The 24323-nt window shown below is 37.6% G+C and overlaps 1 protein-coding gene across 5 annotated transcripts in view; it reads right to left on the reverse strand.

Annotated features, from left to right (window-relative positions):
• Window positions 1-24323, reverse strand: part of TCF4 (transcription factor 4) — a 316697-nt gene that overhangs the window by 63864 nt on the left and 228510 nt on the right. Inside the window, exon 1 of one of the 5 annotated variants that reach the window (XM_077816692.1) lies at window positions 21213-21332. The exons of the other annotated variants lie outside the window; for them this stretch is intronic. The gene's annotated coding sequence lies outside the window, so the exon portion shown is untranslated. Of the gene's footprint in view, window positions 1-21212; window positions 21333-24323 lie in introns of those variants that run through there. 5 annotated transcript variants of the gene reach the window in all.

Consider the following 24323-nt stretch of genomic DNA (forward strand, 5'->3'; position numbering starts at 1 on the left):
TAATGTAATGGCTATCAGGACTGTCGAAAAGAATAAGCCTACTCATCAAAATGATCTGGGCTGCATTAGCAGATGTCAGCCTCACACAGAAGGAAAAACTCTCTTAAGCAAATACCTGAGAAAGTAATAAACATCCACTGCAGAAGTTTCTCTCTGCAGAAGAGCCCCTCTTCTTGTAAAATTCCCCTTTGACTAATCTCCTATTTTTATGATGGCTATTGGTTTTGGATATGGTACAGACTGATCTCCAAAATAAGTACTGGATAAAGAATTTGACCATCACTTTCTGCATGAGTTGCTGTAACTGGCCACTCAGGTCTCATTCCCCATCCCTGTAATTTGCATTTTGGATGCAGTTAAACTTTTTTAGTCAGAGCTGTCTGTTTTCAGTTCATATGAATGAGGTTGCTCACAGCACTATTTTCAAACAAGGCTCCTCATTAACTTTTCAGCCTATTTGAATTCCTAATTTTTGGCGGAAGACTTAAAATAAATAGCGATATGAAAAGGCACACAATGAGCACTGCACTGGTGTGGGGGTGGCAACACAAGGAAAGCTGGCTTGGCAGCACAATCAACACATAAATGTTGTAAAGCAAAACACTTTAATCAGCAACATTAAAAAGTCACTATTTCTTCCTATATAATCACCTTCTTTTCCCCACTCTGCTAGTCCTTCCCTAGGCACACTTACACATACAATCCCTGCTGAGCAGCAGTAATGAGGAGATAGTTTCTGGGTACCCCCTACTGTCTCTAGTTCAGTAAACCTAAGATTCACCCATATTGGGTAGATGAGTCAGCTCTAGCATTGCCCCTCCAAAAGGAAACAAACACGCATTTCATTAGCCCCTTTATTCATTCTCCCTAACTCTGCCTATTTTGCTAATGTAGGGAGAACTTTCCCTGAGTTTTAGTTAAGATCATTTTGTCCTTTTCCACATGTTATGAGCAGATTCTCCATTTTCTGGACTGACCTATTCTAGGTTTCCAGCAGAAGGAAGCTTTTTTAAATCACAGGTCCCTAATTTGGGCCACATGTTGCTGCTGGTTATTTGGAGGGAGCGGGGAGGTGGGGGAGGAGTGAGATGATGAAAAGACCAGCTCCACAACTGAAGCGCATTACCAGCCCAGAGTGGAAAGGGCCGGAAGGAAAACCCACCCACCTCGCCCTGCGTTTATTCTATCAACCTGCAATTGCAGCAATCAAAACCAGATGTCGGCTCTTCCAGATCTTTCTCACAGGACAAACATGCAAAAGGCCTAGGGCTTGGCATTGCCATCGAATAAAGTAATTGATACCATAATGAGCCACATAATACAAAAGCACATGCAAACCATCCCACCCCCATGAGAGGTATGAAAGTGCAGGTCCCGCTGAGCCGTTAAGTGCACGGTGCACCATGAAAAACAAGTGTACATAGCTACAGTAACCACCTGTAAGTCACAAAGCCGAGAAGGGCTCACTGACAAAAGTAAAGCCCTGGGGGCTCACAGGAGGTTAAAGGTTACCCAGGGTTAATGAAGAAGGTTGTTGAGCACTGGAGAAAATGAATTGCAGGTGAGAGTCTGATCACAAAATCAAGGATGGTTTCTGCCTCACATTTTGCACCACATTCTTTAATTAATGTGAGTTCTCCTGCAACCTTATGCTGAGTACCAAAAAAAGTTATTTTTAGACTGTAGATTTTAAACAGGTTTACTTCTCACCATTGTCTGTGCTCCTGCTGGTGACAATAATAACAGAAACAATAACCCGCATCATAAACTTATTAAAAGGAGAATTATTGCAGTGCCCTAGCCATGATGCTCTGAAATCTCCTCTGTTAAAACTTTTTAGATGTGTCACTGTTTTCTACCAACAGACTGAATGGGATTGTCCGAGCAACTGCTGTTTTGATGTGGAAGTCTTGCCTGTATAATGATAGTAAGTGTCCAGTAAATTTATCAAATTCCTTTGACTTTAACAAAATTAGCAGTATAGCATGCTGTTGTGCATGGTGTTGGGTCGTTTTTGTTGTTGTTTTTGTTTTTTGTTGCACTAATGTGATCGAGCAGAAATTTGTAGAGACTGATGTAGATTCAAAAAAGTTCCTGCAACGTGCCAGTTTTATAAACCACAGCTTATTCTGAGGTGAAACATAAAGATCTGGACCAAACCACCCATCTGCTGAGCAGTGTTTCTTCCAATTGCACCACCAGTCACTTCTACACAAACAACTGTCTTATTTGAAACATACACTAAACATTAACTTTTTTTTTCTTATCCCACCCTATATGATACTCTAGCTCCACAGATCCAGTGGAGCGAAAACATTTTCCAGATGGAACTATTGAATACTGCACATCTTGTGAATGACCTAAGTTAAAAACAAGGTCAATTAATTTTTTTCTAATTACAACATTATGTCATCCCTGTGCTGTAATATACATTCTAAAAAAGAAATAACAACATACATGGACTGGACAGTTTCTACTCAGACTGATTTCTTTCTGCCATTTTTCTACCCTGTCATACTTTCCCAAATAACCACCAAAGAAGTATATGTACAAATACCAACATCCTCTGTCATTACTATGAAGGCTAGGAAATTGCAGGTACACTTTAACGACTGATTCTGCAGTTTCCTCCATTGCTCCACTGTTCCCCAGCTTTCATAGACCCAATTGGCAGGCTGTACCCTTCTCCCTAATGTGAAATAAGTGCTCCTGGAAAATAAGATTATCAGAAGGCGTAGTTTCCCAAATGGTCCAATCAGCTTGGAGTTGCTTCTAATATGGGCTAGAGGAAGAAAACGGAGAAGGATGAGAGACAACAGTGAGAAAAACAGGATGAAGAAAAGGCAAGGCAATGAAATTGTGAGAAAAAAACAGAAAGAAGGGAGAACAAACCAGGTTAAGAGAATGAAGGAAAGGGGAAAATGAGGCAGAAAGGAAAAGAGAGAATAATGGGAGGACAAAGCTTAGAGGAAAAAATGGGATCGCAAAATAAGGAAGAGAACAAATACCACAGTGATGTTCATAGTATACGAATCAATGTGAGTGTGAAGGTGACGAGGGAAAAAATTAGAGAGCGGGCAAAGCAGGGAGGGAAAGAAGAAGGAATCTCAGAATTCTCACCATCACCAGCAATGAAACCTACAAACAGGCAGAACCACAGAACAAAATTCACATGGGTGGAGAGGAGAAACTTCACGTCAACCAAATGAAATGGTACTTGGAGACTGTATTCGGTTTTGTTGAAGCCTGTTGCTGAGAGAGGGATAGGATGGTAAACAGCCTTTGACTGCTGGTTAGAGTGATCATGTCTGCATAGCCTCCCACCAAAACTGTGCTTGTTCCCCATCTTCAGAGTACCTGGGATCTTGGGAGAGAAGGAAGGAGGAAGAAATGGCAAATGTGAGTCTGATATGTTACTTTTACCTCCCTGGGAAAGGTTAGGGCACTATCCCAGAGAGAATTCACATTAGACATCAGGGGCTTAATTCTACTGTTTTTAGACCCATGTAAATTGGGAGTAACTCCACTAACCCCAACAGAGTTAATCCTGTGAAAAACAGCAGGAATTTTGCCCAAGAAATGCTATTAGCCTCAGATGTCAGATGTTGGCAACACTTCCAGCATTAGGTACTGGTCATGCTTCTCGTAGACACTAAAATTGCTGTTATTGTCTAATACTGAAAGCATCTGGGGAGGAGAGATGGGAGGAAGAGAAAAGCCAGAACACAGAAAACAAAATAGAGGCAGCAGAGAAATGAGCAAAGACAATGATCCCCACCAAAACCAGGCCTCTGTCAGTCACAGACAAGAGTTACTGCCTCCACAAAAGCCAATTTAGATATTGGGAAGTGGCAAGAGTGAAGGAAATGGCTGAATTAACACATGACCTTAGGGTGAAACCCTTATTTTTAACATTGTGATCCTCATTTTTGGTTACTGGAAAGGAAGTGTCCTAGCTATGGCATATTCCAGAAAAAGATCCTGAGGGAGCATGGATCAGGAAGAGCACACGTGGGAAGGCAACAGAGATATGGAAAGGGAAGCCAAAAAGTAAAGTAAAGGGAAGCCAAAAGATACAGAGGAGAGGAACAAGGAGGAAAGAGACGGACAAAGGCGGGGGAATGGAATGCACGAGTGCATGCAAGATTGGAGAGAAAGATGTAACGAGTGAGAGAAATTAGGGGTTGATCCTGAAAGATGATGAGCATCCTGCAATTCCAATTATTTCAATAGCACTTATAGGTGCTCAGCAACTGAGCATCAAACCCTAAGTGAAGGAATAAATGAGTAGGCAAAGGAAAAAGAATGGGAGAAAGTGATGACGAAAGGAATGAAGGTGCCATCTGCAGAGATTCAGGGGTAGTTGTCACATGCAAATTCTAATTCACATTTAATTTAAATTAGCACATCCCCAAGCCTTTTAAAAAAGGAGTTCCCAGCAGAAGTAGAGACCAGGAAGATGAGCATTTCATTTATTTTACTTCATTTCAGTATCAACTTCATCACTTTTTTCCCCACCTGATTTATTGAGAACCATTTTGTGTTTCTTATTTTCTACGGTCTCTTTACAAATGCATGCAAAGACAGTGAATGTATCAGACATCTGACCACATTTTCCTCCCAAATTTCTCTGAAAGAAATGAGCCTTAATCCTGCAATTTTCCAGTGGCACTGGTCATTATCTACCTAGCACAGCATGACCAAGTGGCCTGAAGAATATACAACTCGTAAATTAGAGCTTATCTATTTGCCTAAAAAAATCCCAAGAAATTCCTACAAATTATGTTTTATATCCTCTAAACGTCAGAGGGCCAGATTCTCACCTACTGTAAATCAGTGTAGCTCCACTGAAGTCAATGGCCCAGAGAATATAAACTAATGATAAAACAATGGAACTGACATGCGTGAACCCCAAAGAACTGACTCGAGACGTACGGCTATTCAGCCTTGATTTGCTCTAGCTTCCACTGATATCAGTGTAAAAGCTCCTAGGCAGGAGAAGGTCCACCAGTGGAGGAGGCTGTGGCAGCATGAAGCAGCCTAAATCTCTCAGGTACGCGGATGGCTACAGGAGACCAGCACGGCCCAGAAGTGGCAATGCTGGTTAGGAGAAGGGTGAAGTCAGGGTATGTGCTGATTTAGCTAAAGCACTCAGCAGCATCCCCTAGTGAGGCTCCTATAGACACCTAACTTGTTACTAAGGCTATGTACACACTACAGCTTGCGTTGGTATAAATTATATCGCTCAGGGGAGTGAATAAGCTACCCCCCTAAGCGACGTAAAGTTACACCAACCTCAGCGCTGGGTGGACAGCGCTTTGTTGGTGGGAAAGCTTCTCCCACTGACAGCTACCGCTGCTCACAGGGGCTACCGTAATTCAGTCGACGGGAGAGCTCTCTCCTGTCGGTTTAGAGCATCTGAACTAGCAGCGCTACAGTGGCACAGCTGCCTCAGTGCAGCTATGCGGCTGTAAGCTCCATAGCGTATCCACTGCCTAAGACTCCTATCCTGCAATCAGATCCACACAGGGAGACAGACCTCTGTACACATGCCGAGCCCCACTGACTTTAATGGATCTCCACAGGCTCAGTGTTCTGCCTTCCCTTGTGATAATCCCCCCTTGCGCGCAGGAAGATTTACATTGATACTTCCCTGCAGAGGTTTCAATGGCTCTGTAAACTAAGTTTTAAGATAAGTTTCAGTTCAGCCCTCAGCCTTGAACCAGATGACTAGAGTTTATGGCAGCAACTGACAATGGTTAACCAGCTTAGACTGAAAGTACCTTCCGAAGGTGAACACAGATGGGTCCAAACTGGAGCACCAGATCCAATCCCTTCCACCTGATTTTTGGGGAGGTCTGGATTCTGATTCAAACTCAGCGTCTCAGGCCTGTCTCAAGTAGTGAATCGTGAATTGTAATGTCTTCATCTCCACGGAACAGAAGAGAAATAGGGTGACAGCAGTTTCAGGTGCCGAGACACAATAAAAACAATGAGGAAAGAAAATGTTTGCTTTTTATGTCAGCTGAGATGTCAGTACCCATTAATAAATCTATCTGCTAAATCTACTCTTATTCATGTGGGACATCACCAAGTTAAAGTAAAATAAATTATCTTTAATTAAATGGAATTGTCGTCTTCCTCCCGCTATCATCCCCAATTATTACATCCTAATCAGCTCTTTTGGGAGAAGGCATGAGAGAAGGCTGAAAAGCACATTTACTATAAACAATTTTTCTCTCTGTCAAGAGATGGAAATTTTATTTTAATTATTGTTTAGGACTATGACTTTCACCCAGTTTTTGATAAAAGGGATTAAAAGTTTAAAATGCCATCATTCAAAGAGAGAAAGAAAATCTGCTCATGTCATCACCCCGATGAAATTTCCTTAGTCCTTCCTACAATTAAAGCCCAGAGCAGGGCAGAGGCAGTTAGGAAATATGCAAGTCATTTGTTTAAACCTCTTTATTATTATTTCCAGCAGGAGATTTGCATTATAAAATATTTTGACCGAAAAGACAAGGTAAATGCATTAGGGAATGTGAGCTAGTGGCTAGAATGGAGAAATAGGAACATGAGTGCTTGGATTCTACTCCCAGCTCAGTTACTAAGTGAATATATGACCTTGGGCAAGTCATGTCTATGTTTACCTATCTAAAAGGGGATTAATACTTACAATGGGTATGGTAATTACTTTGCAGGGGCATTGTGAGTAAAGTTGTGCTCAATGTATACAACAAAACCTCAAACTACATGAAACTCATCAGGCGTGGGGATTAATTAAACTTGAAACTCAGACCAGGGCCCCTATCCTGCAATGAGGTTCTCAAAGGCAGATGGATTTGGGCATGTGGAGCACCTTGCAGGATCAGAGCCTAGCTTTGGAAAAAGGTTTTTATTTTTTGAGCTAACCTGGAATAAGTTTTCAGAAAATCTGGACTGATTAATGGTTCTGTGTCAAAACCACGTGGAATCTGCATAGTGTTCATGCAAAAGTACAGGAAACTCGGCAGTTTTAACTGGGTTTCACTTTCAGATTTTGGATCATTTGAATTTGACTCAAAGTGAAACTCTGTCGTGTGAACAAAGGCAGATCAAAATTGAACAAAATACTTCTGCAACCCCCAACAGTCAATATGCTGAGTTCCACACAGCTGTAGTAGTAAGGATTCGTTTGTTAGCGTTTAAAAAAGAAACTCTAGGGATCTGATTTCCAAACACGCACACACACTGTTTTGTTTGACCCATTATTATGACTACATGTAATTCAAGTACTTGTGCACGCAACTATGCCATCTATGCATCTAAGTGGTCATTTGTATGCAAAAATACCTGATTTAGGTCTGCAATCACTGTAACTGTGCACACAAATTAGGCATACAAAACAGCACATGCACATGTTTTAAAATTGACCTTATAAGTTTGAAGTAATATTAGAATGGTCTAACATAGCAGAATCTGGAACTTTGATTTAAATAGACGTTTTAATCTTGGCTAGGACTAGGTTTTAAAAGCTAGCAACTTTAATTCTAGGAGCATCTGCATATAATGAACATATATAGAAGACCATGGTCTAACATAGCAGAATCTGGAACTTCGATTTAAATAGACGTTTTAATCTTGGCTAGGACTAGGTTTTAAAAGCTAGCAACTTTAATTCTAGGAGCATCTGCATATAATGAACATATATAGAAGACCATATCCCTAAAAAATTAAAAGGGACTATTAGAGGTGGGTTAAATTTTTCAGAGCAATAGTTTAATAACCAAACCTGGGGGGGGGGGGGGGGGGGGAGATGTTTTAGGTTGATTGAAACCATTTGCAAATTCAAGTTGAATTTGTCAAATGGTTTCAGCCAAAAAATAATTTTCTGAGCTAGGTTCACAAGGGGAACATATGTGCCGTTCACAAAACCACTAAAGGAGGAGGAGATGGTGTCCAGTAGCCCAGTGCTTAGGGCTTAACTGCAGGAAACCCAGATTCAAATCCCAACTCTGGAGCAGGGACATAAAATCTAGGTCTTCTCTCCCATCAGGTCAATGCCTCAAGAGCCAGGAGATAGGCTCTTCTGAGGAGGTAAACGCTCCTGTTGAAGCTCCTATAAGTAATTAAATAGTCATTGGAGCAGGGAACCCAGGTGAGTGCTCCAATAGCTGAGCTATGGAGTTATTCTATCCCTGGCTCAATGACTATTCAACTATTTTACACAAAGTGGAACAGTTTAAACAGGAGAGATTAGGGATTTATCTACACAGCACCACAGTCCAGATACAGGGGTGTGACTTGTAGAGTAATCTGAACTATTGTGCTCTAACTGCCCCATGCAGACTCTGCTTATGTTTAATGTGAACCAATTACGTTTTAGTTCTCACCAGCAGGGTCTAAGTGGGGCAGTGAGAGCACATTCTAGAGTGCTCTACAGATCGGACCCTGTAGTACGGACTGTGGCACCGTGTAGACAAGCCCTAAGAGCAAACCCCTCCCAAGTAGCTATTAGAGCACTGTCCTGGAGGGACTGGGGGAAGACCCGGTTTCAAGTCTCTGCTTTGATGACTATTTAATTATTTATACAAAGTGGGAAAGCTTCAACAAGAGCACTTGAGACAGCCCAAACTGAGACAGCCCAACAACAGAATAGCTTAGATCCTGATTGTTAGGGCACCTCCCTGGGAGGAAGGAGATCTGAGCTGGAGTGGGGCTTCACACCTGGCTCTTTCACATGAGTGCCATAACCACTAGGCTACTGGGTATAAGGGGTGCACAGGCTGCATTTTCTCCAGTGGTTTTGTGACTAATCTAGTCCAGGGGTTCTCAAACTTCATTGCACCGTGACCCCCCTTCTGACAACAAAAATTACTACACGACGGGGAGAGGGGGGAAACCAAAGCTTGAGCCTGCCCCAGTCCCACCATCCCAGATGTGGGGGCCAAAGCCCCAGCCTCGCCAACCTGGGTGGGAGGGCCTGTAACCTGAGCCCCATCACCTATGGCCAAAGCCAAAGCCCTTGGGCTTTGGCTTCAGACACGGGTTGTGGGGCTCGGGCTTCGGCTTCAGCCCCAGGCCCCAGCAAGTCTAAACCAACAAAAAATGTTTCCATTTTTCAGAACCGCCAGTGAACCAAAACACTGCATTATTCACACAGCTAGAGTCACTATATATCTCCCATAACTTTCCTATAATGTTAGTGGTTCCAGGCCAGAAAATTTTCTCAAAGAATTTTAACAGTGGCTCAGATTCTATAAAAATATGAACATTTTACCCCCAAAAAATTGATTTAAGGGAAAACACATATTAAAATAATATATTTTGAGGGGGAAATTACTTCACCTGTGTCATTAATGACAATTTAGATTATTAAAATGGAAAGTAGCTTGAAAATCTAATGTACATTTCACTCTTAAAACTAGCAAGGAGTCCTGTGGCACCTTATAGACTAACAGATGTATTGGAACATAAGCGAATACCCACTTTGTCGGATGCTTATGCTCCAATACGTCTGTTAGTCTATAAGGTGCCACAAGACTCTTTGCCGCTTTTACAGATCCAGACTAACACTGCTACCCCTCTGATACTCTATAAACTGTTTACCATTTTCATTTTCAGTTTGGTTGGACTTTTAAAAATGAATGGGCAATTTCATTATTTTTTCAAATCAGTATCACTTCTGCCATTTTAAACTTTATGCTGTGATGGCTGGGGTGCAAGCACACCAGAGCAATGTTGAAAACCAGAACAACAAACGGTATTTATTAATTTTTTTTATGTCCACTGATCATTTGAACCTTGCAGATTTTGGGCATAACTTGATCTAACAGGGTCCCTTTAAAAAGACCCCTTATTAAAATGATAACATAAGCAAAAGTAACAAATGCTGTCATATCAAATCAGCTTATTACAAAACAAAATCCGCAATAGTTTTCATTAAGAGTACAGTTTTTTGTTACATGTCATTGTACTATATATTTTAAGCACATTTGGTAATAAGTCATCTCTGAGCCTGATGAGTGCTCTCTCAGCCTGAGCCTGATAAGTGTTGAGGAGCCTGATGAGTCATCCCTCAGCCTGCTTACCTGGGGGCTCCATGTCAATCAACCAGAGCTCACCCTATCCTCAGGTGAGTGTCTGACCAGGTGACCCCAAGTCTAGGGATATAGGTTCCCAACATGAGCAACCACTCTAGTCTGCTCAGTGTGGCTATCTTGTTGGAAGTATCCCCTCCTTCTCAATGGTTTTCACAGCCTTCTCCAGCCTCAGCCTGTTCCTATTCCAGCCTTGTTCTGACCCTGCTCTTGGTTCCTGATTCCTGCTCTGACCCCTGGCTCTGGTCCCTGGCCTGACTGCTGCAGCTTCAACCACTAGGCCTGCCCATCCACTTCTCAGGTTCTGACACTTGTCTCTTTTTGCTCCTGCCTGATAGTTTATGCTTGTTTGCTTGTTGATTATGATGCTACTGAAAACATTTTGAACAACTGCAGGCTGAAAATAAAACAAAATGTATTGCAGAGAAAAATAAAATTTAATACCAGAGAAGAACTTTAGTTTCTGACTAGAAATGGGGCCAGAGCAGTTACTGTATTCTGATTAATTAATGCAACATTTTAATAAAAGTGCATGCTTTTTAGGGTGTAGCACTGTTTCCATTTAACACTGCTTTGAATTGCCGCCTACAGAAGTAAAAAAAAAATTAAAAAAAAATGCAGCTATACGAGCCTGCAGACTTCTTATAAAAGAACCAGTTTTGAACTTGTTTACACTACTGATTCCAAATGAATTCAAGATGGTGGCTAGTTAAAGAAAGAAAGACCATGCCAGGGATTTTGATCAAAGAACTTCAATTCAACAACGTTCAGTTTTAATTGACCACTAATTAAACTACATTAGCCCCCAAGAAAGTCTATATCACTTCTGAGTAATGAAGAAAAGAGTTCATTTAACCCTGTCCCAGTCTCCCTTTAGCAAGCTTATAGGAAAGCAGCCATTCAAATATCAGTGTTGAAAGCAGGTCCAACATTAATATGCCAGAGTGTTCATCAAAATCAAGTGAGAGGATGGTTAACTTTTCCAAGTTGCTTTGATTTTTCATCTGGTGAAGTAGGTATACCTTGCAGGTATAACTGTCTCTCTCTGAATGACAATAAACTACCCTATTGGATTACAAAGGGTTGCTTTAAAAAGTGGCTTTTATATGTGGCATTACACCAGGAAGAGTTCTAAATTTCCAGTCTTCTTGACAAAAACAGAACAGATACAAAATCAGGAAAATTTTCAAAGACTTGGAACTCTCATTCTGGGGAAAGTGAAAGAATGAAACAAAATACTGCAGCAACTCAAAAAAACCCAAACAAACAAAAAACAAACAAACAAACCCCACCCTGTATAATTAAGACAAACACAAAAAATGTGACATCTCCATGAAGATTCCAAATGATCAGAAAATACTAATGGGAAATTGTACTGATATATGTATATTATGGCTATTCAACATGGCAGAGCTGATTATTCATGCATGATTCTGATACAAGTATGCAGTAGGAAATCGCCACCACACCAGATGACAAGTCCATTGCAAAACTTCTGCTTTGAAATGCACAGAATAAGAAAATATTGTTTTGCAATTCAGTGTTTATATTTTTATGAAGTATGCAGCATCAATTAACAAACTCAAGGAACCAAATGCTCTGCAGCTTTAGTCTGCTTAGAGCACATAATTGAAAAGAAAAAAAAAGAATGTATGTGTGTGTGCAGGAGAAGAAAATAAGGATTAAAAAATTTTAATAGTTCACAGTGTTCCTACTTTATATATATATAATACATATTTATATATAATATAAAGCATTTTGCTCTATGCAGTGAACAACACTGTTAGATTTACAATTCCATAAGGTCACAGCACTCTTTGATGAGGGCTATACTTGTGGCCTCAACATGCATTACATTTTATCCTAACGATTTCTGGCAACCAACTACTGCATTTCATACAATAGAATTTAATGAATACCATATCTTTTTTTAACATTCTGCCAATGCTCATTAAAATGCACTTGTTTTTGCAATGCAATAGCTAGCTATATGAAACCAAAATATTAATGCAAATTGCCATTTCTAAGTTTAAAGCAGTATTTGCATAACAGGAACCAAACACGGTGCAAGCTGAAAGAGAGCACACAACGCAAATGCCTCTTAACACCATAATTATTACAGGGAAAAAAATGGTGGTTTGTGCACACCATCGTGAGCCCAAGGATAAAGCATCTGCCAGTTTGCGACACTGTTATCTCCCGATGCTCACAATGTTCAGTCTTACCAAGAATCTGCACTCAGTTGAGCTGATAAACAAGACAGGTATAGAATGCAAGCTCATGCTTTAAAAATGTAACCATTTATGCAAATATGACTATATTAACTAAAAATTACAAGATGCATTTGAATACATGACTGTCACCAGCAATGAAAGATCAGCTTGTTAGTAAAGAGCCACAGGCCAAACCAAAGGTATTCTATTCTAATAAAGGTTTCAGAGTAACAGCCGTGTTAGTCTGTATTCGCAAAAAGAAAAGGAGTACTTGTGGCACCTCAAATAAATTGGTTAGTCTCTAAGGTGCCACAAGTACTCCTTTTCTATTCTAATAAAGTAGTCATTAGGGGGACTAATAAGTAACTTGGAGTAAACACTATTATGAACCAACTTCATACTTTGACACAACAATACTTTTAAAACTGTGTCTCCAGCACATCTGTGAAGGAACTGTTTAGAAAACAAGTTACTCCCTAGCTACAGCAAATGGGTATCACCAGATTAAAAAACGTCTCTTCTGAAATACCTAATATTGAAATAAATCTGTATAAAGAGGATGCATACTATTTAATTAGTAAGTAAACACAATGAAGAACACTCGCATTTACAATTGCTAAATTTTAATTAAAAACCAAAACCAAAACCCAAAACACTGCATATATTACTTTATTTATAGTAAATGAAAGAATGAAAATCATTCAATATAACTTATTCCACTGGTCTTTCCTCTTAAAGAAGTTCTTTCTGACGCCACCATTACAGTGATAGCGGAGCTTTCTTTGTGCTCGAAAGCTATAATGATTTGGAAAAACTAAATATCTCTAATCACAGATTAAGGCTCTAGCCCTGCAGCTCTTACTAATGTGATATCCATGGTCCCATTGGCATTAATAGGATATGAGCATAAGTATTTGTAGGATCAGGCCTAAGTGAGTAAAGACTGAAGAAGTGAGCTTGAAGGGCCTGCTCCTGCTCCCACTGAAGCAAATGTTAAAACTCCCATTGATTTCAGTAATGAATGATTAAGCCCTATGACAGGTTTCAGAGTAACAGCCGTGTTAGTCTGTATTCGCAAAAAGAAAAGGAGGACTTGTGGCACCTTAGAGACTAACCAATTTATTTGAGCATAAGCTTTCGTGAGCTACAGCTCATTTCATCGGATGCAGTGCTTATGCTCAAATAAATCGGTTAGTCTCTAAGGTGCCACAAGTACTCCTTTTCTTTAAGCCCTGTGAGAAATTCACCACAGTGTAGATGGCACATAAAAGGCCTTACATTATATAACTCCTCATATTAAGGGGCTATGTTGTGTACAGGGCCTCTGCATTGAGGGGAATTGCATCCTACATAGTTTTTTAAACTAATTTAAGGAATATATTTATAAAAAAGAGTGGCTCTTATGGCTGAATGGAGCATTTTGACAAGTGAGCAATGTAAACAAACATGAATCTGAATATTAAAACACACAATTTTTCTGAAGTATCATCATGGGTCAAAATTTTCAAAACACAGGCCCTAAGTTGTTCTCATACCTGCACTGATAAATACACACATTAAAATCTGTATTTTAATCTTGCTTTTTACTATTGTGGGTAATACCCTCAGATTCCAATCCAGCAAACTCTCATGCACATGCTTAACTTTAAGCATGTGAGTATTACCACCATTATGAGTGTGTATATATTTGCAGGATCCCAGCCTATATGTTACTGAATAGTAGTTTTAAAAATTAATTTCCTTCCTTTCTCTTGTAAATAGTAGTTTCAAAGAAAGAAAGAAAGAAATGAGACTTCATAGAAGTGTGCTGTGTGACTGTGTGCATGTATGGACGTAAGCCTGAGTCAGTACTACACGACAGTCACATATTAACATTCACACTCTTTAAATACAAGGTAAAGGATATTTAGCAATGCAGATTACTGATTCCATAAACCCTAACGTATCCTTTGGAACCATTCCAAACTACTGTGGAAATAAATAGTCAATACATTTGAAAAACACTTTTTAACTTGACAGACAATAACAGCTCCTTGAGGCCTACTGCAATCTATTGTGTAAATAAGAATTTAGACTGTTTTAAAAAGCGTATTCTTCTGGCATGGAATTATTTTAATGCACCCTGCGTCAGCCGTGAGAGCAGCAGTGCTGCTGTTATCAGGACCTGTCCACTCTTCCCACCTGATGGAGCCTGCGCTACTAAACCGTTGCCGTCATGGCCACCTCAGGGAGCACGCACAGAGTTCCCGTCTTAGCAGCAGGAAGATCTGACTAGCATTGACATGCTTTGGTCTTATTTATTCCTTCTTTTTTAGACAATCGTAAAATTCCTATGAAAAATGAGATAGTGCTATAAATAAAGTACCAAAAGCATTTACCATACCATGGATTAACAACTCACCCAATTAAGGCATTAGTTGAGATCTTTTGAAGATCTGCACATGTAACCTCAAAATATTGGCATATCTCTGTGCGCAATCAGCGCAGCAGAACATATACCACATTCTGCCTTTTGATTTTTACAGATCTTTGTGTGTGGTTTAGGCTGTTGGAGGGATATTCAGAATCAGGCTTCTGCCAGAAATGATCCGTGAATAACTGTTTAAAATATCTATAACTATGTGATTTTATTTTCCCCTGCAAGGTGCCCATCTTGGCTCTGGTGGAATCAGCAGTCTTTCTTCAATGGACATAACATATACCAGCACGTAGGATTAAATGGCAACTGCATTTTGATACATTTTAATTAACGAGGACTATCTCTGCAGGTTTAGGTGTGGGGTATGTTCTTTTGTTCTGTACTCATAAGCAAAACATTGTCCTGTAGTTCACAAGACCATACTGCATGAGAAATCTTGTTGGTCAAAGGAAACTTTTGAACAACTGACAGCCTTCATTAGACTTCTAAAGCAGAAATGAATCCCGGTCTTACATGTGTTCCAATGATGTCATGGAGACCACAAAAAATAATTGTTAACTGAAAGCTCATTCACACAGACATCATTTGGTCAAGAGAGGGACCATGGATTTGGACTTGCCAAAGATGCAGCTGGTTAGCTGCCTATGGATTATGACTCTGTGCAGGCTCTCACACACTTTTCTCTTCCGTATTTCTATCTTATGTATTTCTTAGACACTTTTCACTGCTGAGGTACACAATAGGTTGACAGTAACTTACTCTCGCAGGGCGTCATTCTGTCCACATTGAAATGGATGTCAAAACTCCCAAACATTTCAATGGGAGCGAGATCAAGCATTCTATATTAACACAAGGGTTTACTTATTTCAGATGGTAGAATATGAACAACTTGTACATTTGGCTTATACATTTGGCTAAATCTGTCTGGACATATCATGCCCCGTATCTTTTAGATCCAATATCTATATGCAGGGGATACACCACATTTTGAAAGACAGAAGAACCCAGGTGGACTAGTATTTATAGTGAAGGCTGTTGCCAGACTCTCTGACAGTTAAGTCAAGAGAAATTTTTGATAATTGCAGGGCAGAGCTCAGAGCCGAATTGAGACCAATTACTTTAAATCAAAACTCTGTTTGAAGTAGTTGAGTATAAAAAGTATCTTATGCTCCTGAACTTCTATTTTAAAAAAAACCCCAAAACTCCTTGGTCACTAAAATGGTGAAACATGTAAAACATTTATTTAAAGAAAGCAAACTAGTTAGTTTTTGCTTCCAGGATAAAAACTTGCATGTACAGTTTTATCCTGGAGACAATTTTTATGGCTGAGCTATAATTTGCTATAGACATTTTTTTTAATGGAATCAATGATTAACTATAGCATCCATAGAGTTGCAAGATAGGTCTTATATTGAGTTAATTCGATTTCATAAACTGTAGTTTGAGCAATACCACATTAGCAAAGGTATCTTAGTAAGGTAAAATCAAAATGGCTTATTTATTATATTTCAGTATTTCCTGTTGTAAGGTATTTTAGAATTACATGTGCACTTTTGACAGTTCCAGTCAAGTAATAGCTTTGTTTTATTTCATTATATACAGAACAACTGCTGGGAAATGGGATTACCAAACCAAATCAGTATGTATCATCTTACAGTTATCTTATTTAAGTTTTTATTACTACACAGGTCTCTTTTTCAGGTGTTAATAGAAAAATCAATTCTACATCACAACACCTGTGATCACTTTAAAGATCACAGCTGTCAGGATTTGAAAATAACTAATTTGAACATGCAAGGATATGTTGCAAACGTAACAAAATGAAAACATGACTGATCTGTACATATTATCCTCTCTGCCAACTAAACTTTCAATATGACTGGCACTAGCAGTGTATAGATATTTAATAACAGGTTTCAGCATTTAGCTATGCTATGACATTTGTGAATGCACGGAATTTATTTTTCTACACAAGGTATGTGAAAGGTTTAAAATGGCAACAGATAAAATGTTCTGTTTCTTTGATTCACTTCTATCGTAGCTGGAGAGTATTTTTAATTATGGAAATAGCATTAACTCTGAAAAGCCTTGAGTTAAATAGTTGCTACAAAAATGGAGAATTCATTTATGTAAACATTTTGCTTTGTAGCCAGAGGGGACATGTGTGGGATATGTGATATGTATCAGGTGTTAGAATACTAAAAATTCAAATCATTGTGTAAAACAAAATCTGAAATTGTCTAAGCAGCTCATACAAATACTACTTACAAGAGTGCATAAACTTAACCATTTCTTCCATGACTCAAACTCTTTAGATATTCTTGTGGAACCAGATTTACATTTAAGGATAAATCAGTAATGGAACCCCCTCTCCCACCTCTCCAATCCCAAACATTAAGTTAAAGGCTGTAAAACATGGTGACGATCCTGATCTAAAAAAATAGAAACAAAAAAGAAAAAATATTTAACTTTTTTGTGCTGGGAGTTGCAGTCTCACTGTGTGAAGTCCACTGATGGTAATGGATTCACCAAGTACTGCTGGCAATCCTGGATTAGCAAGCAAGCATCTACTCCAGTGTAATAGGATGCATTATGGCATCAAAGCGAGATATAAGCAGGCTCACATCTCGGAAAAATAACAAAGACCAAAGTGGGGAGTGAAGGGAATGCACGCAGCTATATTTTTTATACAAATTTTATAAATATAGCATTTGCAAATAATTTTATTATATTTGTTTTAATTTAACTTAGCGAAATTCTTACCTAACCTTTGTTTCATGGTGATAATAATAAAAAAATCTTTTAAAAAACATATGGAAACTCCTCTCCACCACACATTATAACGTGAAGTGCACATTCATTCCATAGCTTGAAATCATATGACAAAGATTTGGAATTGTTAAACCTGTATTCAAAATCTGTCCATGCATATAGACTGCATTTTGCTTAATGAGATCTTATGCAGCAGCTATCGGAAAGTATCACTTGTCCCTGTATGTGCATATTTATTTCTAGGTTGCATAAAATTTATGGAAGCCTTTTAATCACATGAATACAAACATTAGGCATCACAAAGTAAAACTACACTTTAAATACATTTATGTGTCGTTCCATTCATTCTATCACTTACAAAAAGGAAATAGCATTCATCCCCATACTGTACATTGCTCCTCATCTAGCTGAATTGTAATAACAGGTGCAGTAATAATAATATGCTGGGCAATCAACTTTTTCCCTCTGATTTGTCAGTGTAGCTTAATAATGCCATTAGGAATGTAAACATTTCAGTAATTTATATTTAAAAGTCAATAAAATAATGGGGTGCAGAACTTATCCTTTTTAATTTTTAAAGTAATACATTTGATTATTTTAATCGTGTCAGTACTTAACTGGATGGGTTTAAATATGCATGTTACATCAATTTGGTTTATTTTATTCATTAGAACAGCTATTGAGCAATTCGGCATTATTCTCTTTAAAATAGAATAGATACCGCGCAGAAGACCTTTCCTATTAGGTTGTCCTTGAGGGTGGAGGAATTTGCATTATATGGCTTTTATTAATGGTGATGGGTGTTATAACAGACTTAAAGGAAGAAGAAATCCAAAGTACAAGTCTAATAACAGAATTTAATAATGAGGATTCACTAGACAGGGGGATAAACTATTCTAACTGTAATTACAGAAAGGTACTTAGCAAGTGCAGAACTGGTTTTAAATCAGCAAGTTTTGTTTTTAATATAGATACTTCCATTTGATCAGAGTTACTACTGGAGTACATTTCTCACTACTCTATCATTCTCACCCTTATGTCTGGAGAGGTGAAAAAGCCAAGTTAAATGTTAATCTAGAATGTTAACATCCTCTTTTCATTTGCAGGTCAGCTACAGTGGAAGCAGCTGGAATGTAACTTTCCCCACACTGCCCCACCAATTACTTCAGCCATGCCCTCTCTCAGGATGAATGTAATTTGGTCTCCATGAGAGCTCAGCCCTTGGTCTCTTGAGAATGACAGGCAAAGACTACATTTTTCTAGTCGTATCTGAACTGAGACACCACCAAGCTCAGTTCCCTGCTATCTCAGCATTTTAGCCCACTCTTCTTCTATCTGTACTCTATTCATTACAAGAGCAGTGCACTTTTTTAAGAGAACATTTTGATCTTGCACATATGTATTCTTTATACCAGTCCCATTTCTGTTCAGACGCCTAATAAAATGGTGCAGGTATATGAAATTTCCTCTATTTAAACTTTTCTTTTACTATTAATTTTATAGGTCACACTAAGTCCCTTACAAAAAAGAAATCAGAACTTGGGTAGAAAAATTCTGCATATATATATATATGCATAATTTTTCTATATTTTATATATATATATATAAACACTCTTAACAATCACAAATCTAGACATCAGATTTTTGATCTGTATGTTGTATTTCACATGAACATGCTGCTTTTTTAAAAGCTGACAGCATTTAGTTACAAATCTATGCCATGCAATACCAGACAATCAGCATCACAAATGGGCAAATCCCAAAAGACTGAGGGTCTGAGCCTGCTCCCAGTGAGGTCAATGTTAAAAGTTCTGTTGACTTAGATCAAGCCCTATCAATATAACACTCTCTCGAGCAGTTTGCAACAGAAAAAATAATGCAATTTCAAAAAAATGAGTTGTTTGAGAAAAATCAATAACTATCTGAGTTTTTTGGGAAACATCCCCCCCTCACTCTAAAGCTATTCTTGCGGCTGTGTGTAACTTGTAATTGATATCTGATTGTGTAAGAAGTAAAGGTGCTTTATATTTTGGAATACCTGTTTAAATGTAATAATGTACTAACCTGCTTATGTCCTAGGAGATGTATATAAAACTTTTTAAGTGGCTTGAGAATTTCTTTTAACGAAACAAACTGAATGATAGCTGAATGATTCATTATTTTAAATACAATTATTACAGTTCTGAAATAGTGGCTTTTTTTAGCAACTGAATAATAAATTGGCTTCTTACATATGTACATTCTCCAAATCCTAAATACTTTGGATTCACATTAGGTTATAGCAGTTAAACGTGACCTTTTACAACATATAAAGTTACCATCAGCAGAATTACATTAGGATTCCCATGACTGGATGTTGGGGCTGAAATATTAAAATAAGTGGTAATATGTTGCTGAAGCCAAGACATGAAACTAACTTTCAGTGGTTTTACACCAACCTCAGCTAGTTGAATTTTTTCTTAAAAAATAAATAAATACACAAACAAATAAATAAATAAAACCTTTTCCAAACAGCTAAGAAATACATTCACAGTGAAATCATATTACACCATACTATGCAGTATGTCTCAACAAGAAAACTAGAGGGATAAACAAATGTACTAGAGAACTATTTATGAGCTCTATAAAATGTTACATAGCTTGAAGAAGAGGGAGACAAAATACTTTACAAATTATCTCTGTGATAAATCAATGTTTTAATTTCTATCATTTTAATGACAAAAATGTGCAAAAGCAAGGCCGCTTTTGAGCAGGTATCTTGTAACTAGACAAAAAAGACAATAGCGTCCCACAGTATTTTATCATCTGATACGTCTGTAGGTTGATCAGCTGTATGCTATCTTACATCGTCATACTGCAGGAATTCTGCAGCAGTTACTGTGTTTCAAATTTGTTTAGGCTAGCAGGCTACTGGAAAAGGTAAGGAAAAAAGAGCGCCCTTGACAAATGAACATCGTAGTATCTGAATGAAACTGGGCAATATATGCTATAGCATTCACTTTTCAAAACAAACTGCTAGTACAAAATAACCAAACTCCAGGTCTCTGAAGTGCTACGGCAATTTTACAGTACACCAACTATAATGCAAACCAGATTTATACTGAAACAGGAAACAAACAATTCTTCTGCACAATTTCCTGTAGATCAGTTGGAAAGGTATTTAAAGACTGCACCAGCTATTAGATCTTTTGGTAAAACCTCAGCCCAATACACAAAATATATAACTACAAACTATTTTAGGATATCAACACCATATTAAAATTGTCCAGGTCTACCAGCAATCAGTAATTAAGTAAAATATACTACTATTTATAATTTCTTCTTGAAAGAAAAAGAACACCATTACAATGTTCAAACTGGCATACATGAACAGATGAAGTTGACTTATGCTCATCATATGCAAAACATAGTTAAAGGCTACAAATCAAAATAAAGTTACATTAAAAAATTAATCTTCACCCAGTCTTTATTTATTTTAAAATATTTAAACACAATTGAGCATATGCAGAATTAAGATCACTTAAGTTTCTTCCATGCACAGTGGCAGGGAAGTAAGCAGACCATGATAGCAATTTTGTAATCAAACAGTAAAGCATTAAATCCTTTAAAAATAAAAAATACCGGAACTACTTCTGCAAACTCAAAAGTATGGACTATGTTTGTTAAGAATGTCAAAGGAATGCCTCTCAGACCCATAAACACAGCTCACGTTAAAATTCAAATACTTACTTATTTGCAACATTACATTTTCTTGATATCAGCGGGAAGCTTTCAAAAGTATATTAGTTTATCGCATAAGCAGATTGCTCTTCTATGAAAACCACGAAGATGAAAAAAGTGACACATTTTCTCAAGTTATTTTAGTTTTTAATCACAGTTCTGAAAATAGGAAACATTTTTTTTTTTTTTTAACTGTAACACTGAATCTGAGGTACCTGTACGCAGAAGCTGTTTAGACAGTTGCAAATCCAGTGCTGGCTGCAGCTAAATCTACTCCTATAGTTAGAATATGCTTAAGAGTAACATTTTAAGTGTTACTAATTAATACATTTTCATATGATGCTACATGTAAGCATTTAAATATTTCCAGCACACTGAACACTGACATTTTTTTTCTGTATACAAATGATGAGCTATAAATATCAGATTGAATTATTACAATTTTCACTCAAAAGTGGTGGAAATCTAAAGGTCTCTAACTAAGATGTGGTGGGTTTTCCCCCTTTCTGTTTAAAGAGAAAACTTTTATGAAATGTATACAGAATTACACTACTGTTACTCCACTCACAAGTTCTTACTTGCCATTATTAAGCTTAGTTCATTGAATTATTACACTATTTGGCCTTCACTATTAGCAGGAATGATATCATGGAGCATTCATCTTCATCTAAGAACTTTATGGAGTTGAAAAGCTTTACAAAAATCATAGCAGGCAGAATATGAACAAGAAAAACTCATTATCATATACCTTTTGTGATTTGATGACTTGACAAATAACTATTTCAAAACAACTAGTTTGAGGGATGATTTGAAGCTTGTTAGTATAACGCAAAAAGAGCAATTACAATAATTATAGGTTTCTCTGTATGATTTAACACATGCGCATGGTGGAAGCTAATGATGTGATCTTAAAATACCATTAAGAGAAAATTTTGCCACTTCTGTTTTCAATTTCATTTGCAAAAAATTCTTCTTTGTCATTTCCATATACCTTTAATGTATGACAAATGATCAAATAATTGTTTACTAAAATCCCAGTGACATGAAAATGTACAGTAAGTAATGCTGAAAATCAAATTTAGAAAGTGGCACTATACTTAATCCCCTTCAGGTAATGTACACATCTTAAATACCATGCATACCTAGTGAAAAATACAAACAATGGCTTTGGTTCTTCCATTGTTTTTGACATGCTACTCAGTAAACTGGTATAGTCAATAACAGATTATATTATAAATATTAAAATTCCTGTGCTGTTGCTGAATCTTTATAGAATTTTAGATGCAAATCAAGTACATCAAAAAGCAAGATTTACGTAAAAATCACGAAAAAGTGATATAGTGCATTTTTATCAAATATTGGCTTATATTAAAATTCAATTATCATTTGACATTGTCCATTTTGCTGTTATTTTAGTATTTTTAAAAATGTATAGTTCATATTTTAAGAAACTTATGTCTTTAACAGTATGAAGGAAAATATTTTGTTATTGGAAATGAATATGAGAAAATAGTTAAAGGCAAAAAGAAAGCACACACTTTCCTAAAATGCCCTAACTGAGAAAATGGCAAGTTGCAGAAAATATCTTCTGCCGGTCCTACATTTCTGGCAGTTTTATTTTTTTTCAATAATATTCATAATTCCTGTGCCTAACTATACTCTTCTTCCCACAATAACTTACATTCAGAAAGCTTTGGAATGATTTTTATTTTTCTTCTTTTGTTTATTTCCAGGGAAGACCTGCTTCCGCTGGCTGCTCTCAGTTCAGAGAGTTCAAACTGAATTTAAACAAGTAATTGACTTGTCACCAGGGGAGAAAAAAAAGGAATTTCGAACTATGTCTTGTCTGCAAAAGAAAACCTGTGCAACAAATAGCAACCCATACTTTGCTCCAAGAAACTGAAGAAAGACATGCAAACCTCCAAGAAATCGAAGGTCTTTTCGAGAGGCATTTTGAACAATTAATGCATGGCATATACAATCTCTGCAAGATGCCTGGCACCAAATCAAGAACTGTACAATGCAGAATCTGAGCCAGAACAATGCCAGCTGTATAAAAAACAAAAATCTGTTTGTCAAGTGTATATATAAATACTTTCTTCCCCCCGAAATGCTATGGTACTGGCCTCACCCACTAAACTCCCACAACTCTATCATTGCGGTTGATGCCTTTTCACAAAGACATTAAAAGACCCACCACTGTTGGTGGTTTGAAAATGTTTTCCGCTGATGCCAAAACTATTTATCCCTTCCCCCCCGCCCCAGCAATGCCTGTAAAAATTGTCTTTCTGTTCTTTGAGAAGAATGTAGAGAAACACATAGCACCAGATTTTCTATGAACGCCTTTAAGCAGTTCCTATAAATACATTTCCTGTGACAGAGTGATCTTGATTTTTATGAGTACCATCTTCTTAAAAAACTCAAACCACCAATATATCTGGCAACTAAGGGGGCTTATTAGTGATATGATGTCATGTTTAGCATTTTCATACAAGTAGAGCAGACAACTGGCAAGACGGGATGACACTGCATTTAGACTAAACAGTCACATTACTGACATTTGTTAGTATGAATGTCCACTAGGCAAATTGGAAATTCTGCTTTCTGTGTCAACTTAAGTTACTTGAGAAGCAAAAGACTAAGCAGACTGAAAACAAAAAATTAGGTTTCTTTCCCCCATTCTGAAAAAAAAAAATCCCAAGAAGAATTAAGTTGTTCTAAGTGTAGAAAAATGTGTTTACTATAGTTCTCATGAAATGTAAGTGCTGTGCATTTGTATTTCCTGTTTATTCTGTGCTGTCTCAAGGATTGTATTACTTACTGAAGATGAAAAACAGCATTTAGGAACTTTTTCTTGTAAAGCTACTGAGGTAGTCTGGCCATGCCATGCATTGGAATGTTGGGTAGATCTCAGCTGTATCTTTAACAGATCTGAATAGGAATAACTAATCTAAACAATTTCCTAATCTTTGGGGAGGGGGGGTGTTATTTTGCCATTTTAATAAAACAACTGTTTTTCCTTTACAAATTGCATTAGTTTCCACATACTACAATATTATTCCAGGGACCTACTACAGTACATTATTTAAAAATATTTTAAAAAACAACCAGACTACATCC

Source organism: Eretmochelys imbricata, chromosome 5 (assembly GCF_965152235.1).
Source record: "Eretmochelys imbricata isolate rEreImb1 chromosome 5, rEreImb1.hap1, whole genome shotgun sequence".
NCBI lineage: Eukaryota > Metazoa > Chordata > Testudines > Cheloniidae > Eretmochelys > Eretmochelys imbricata.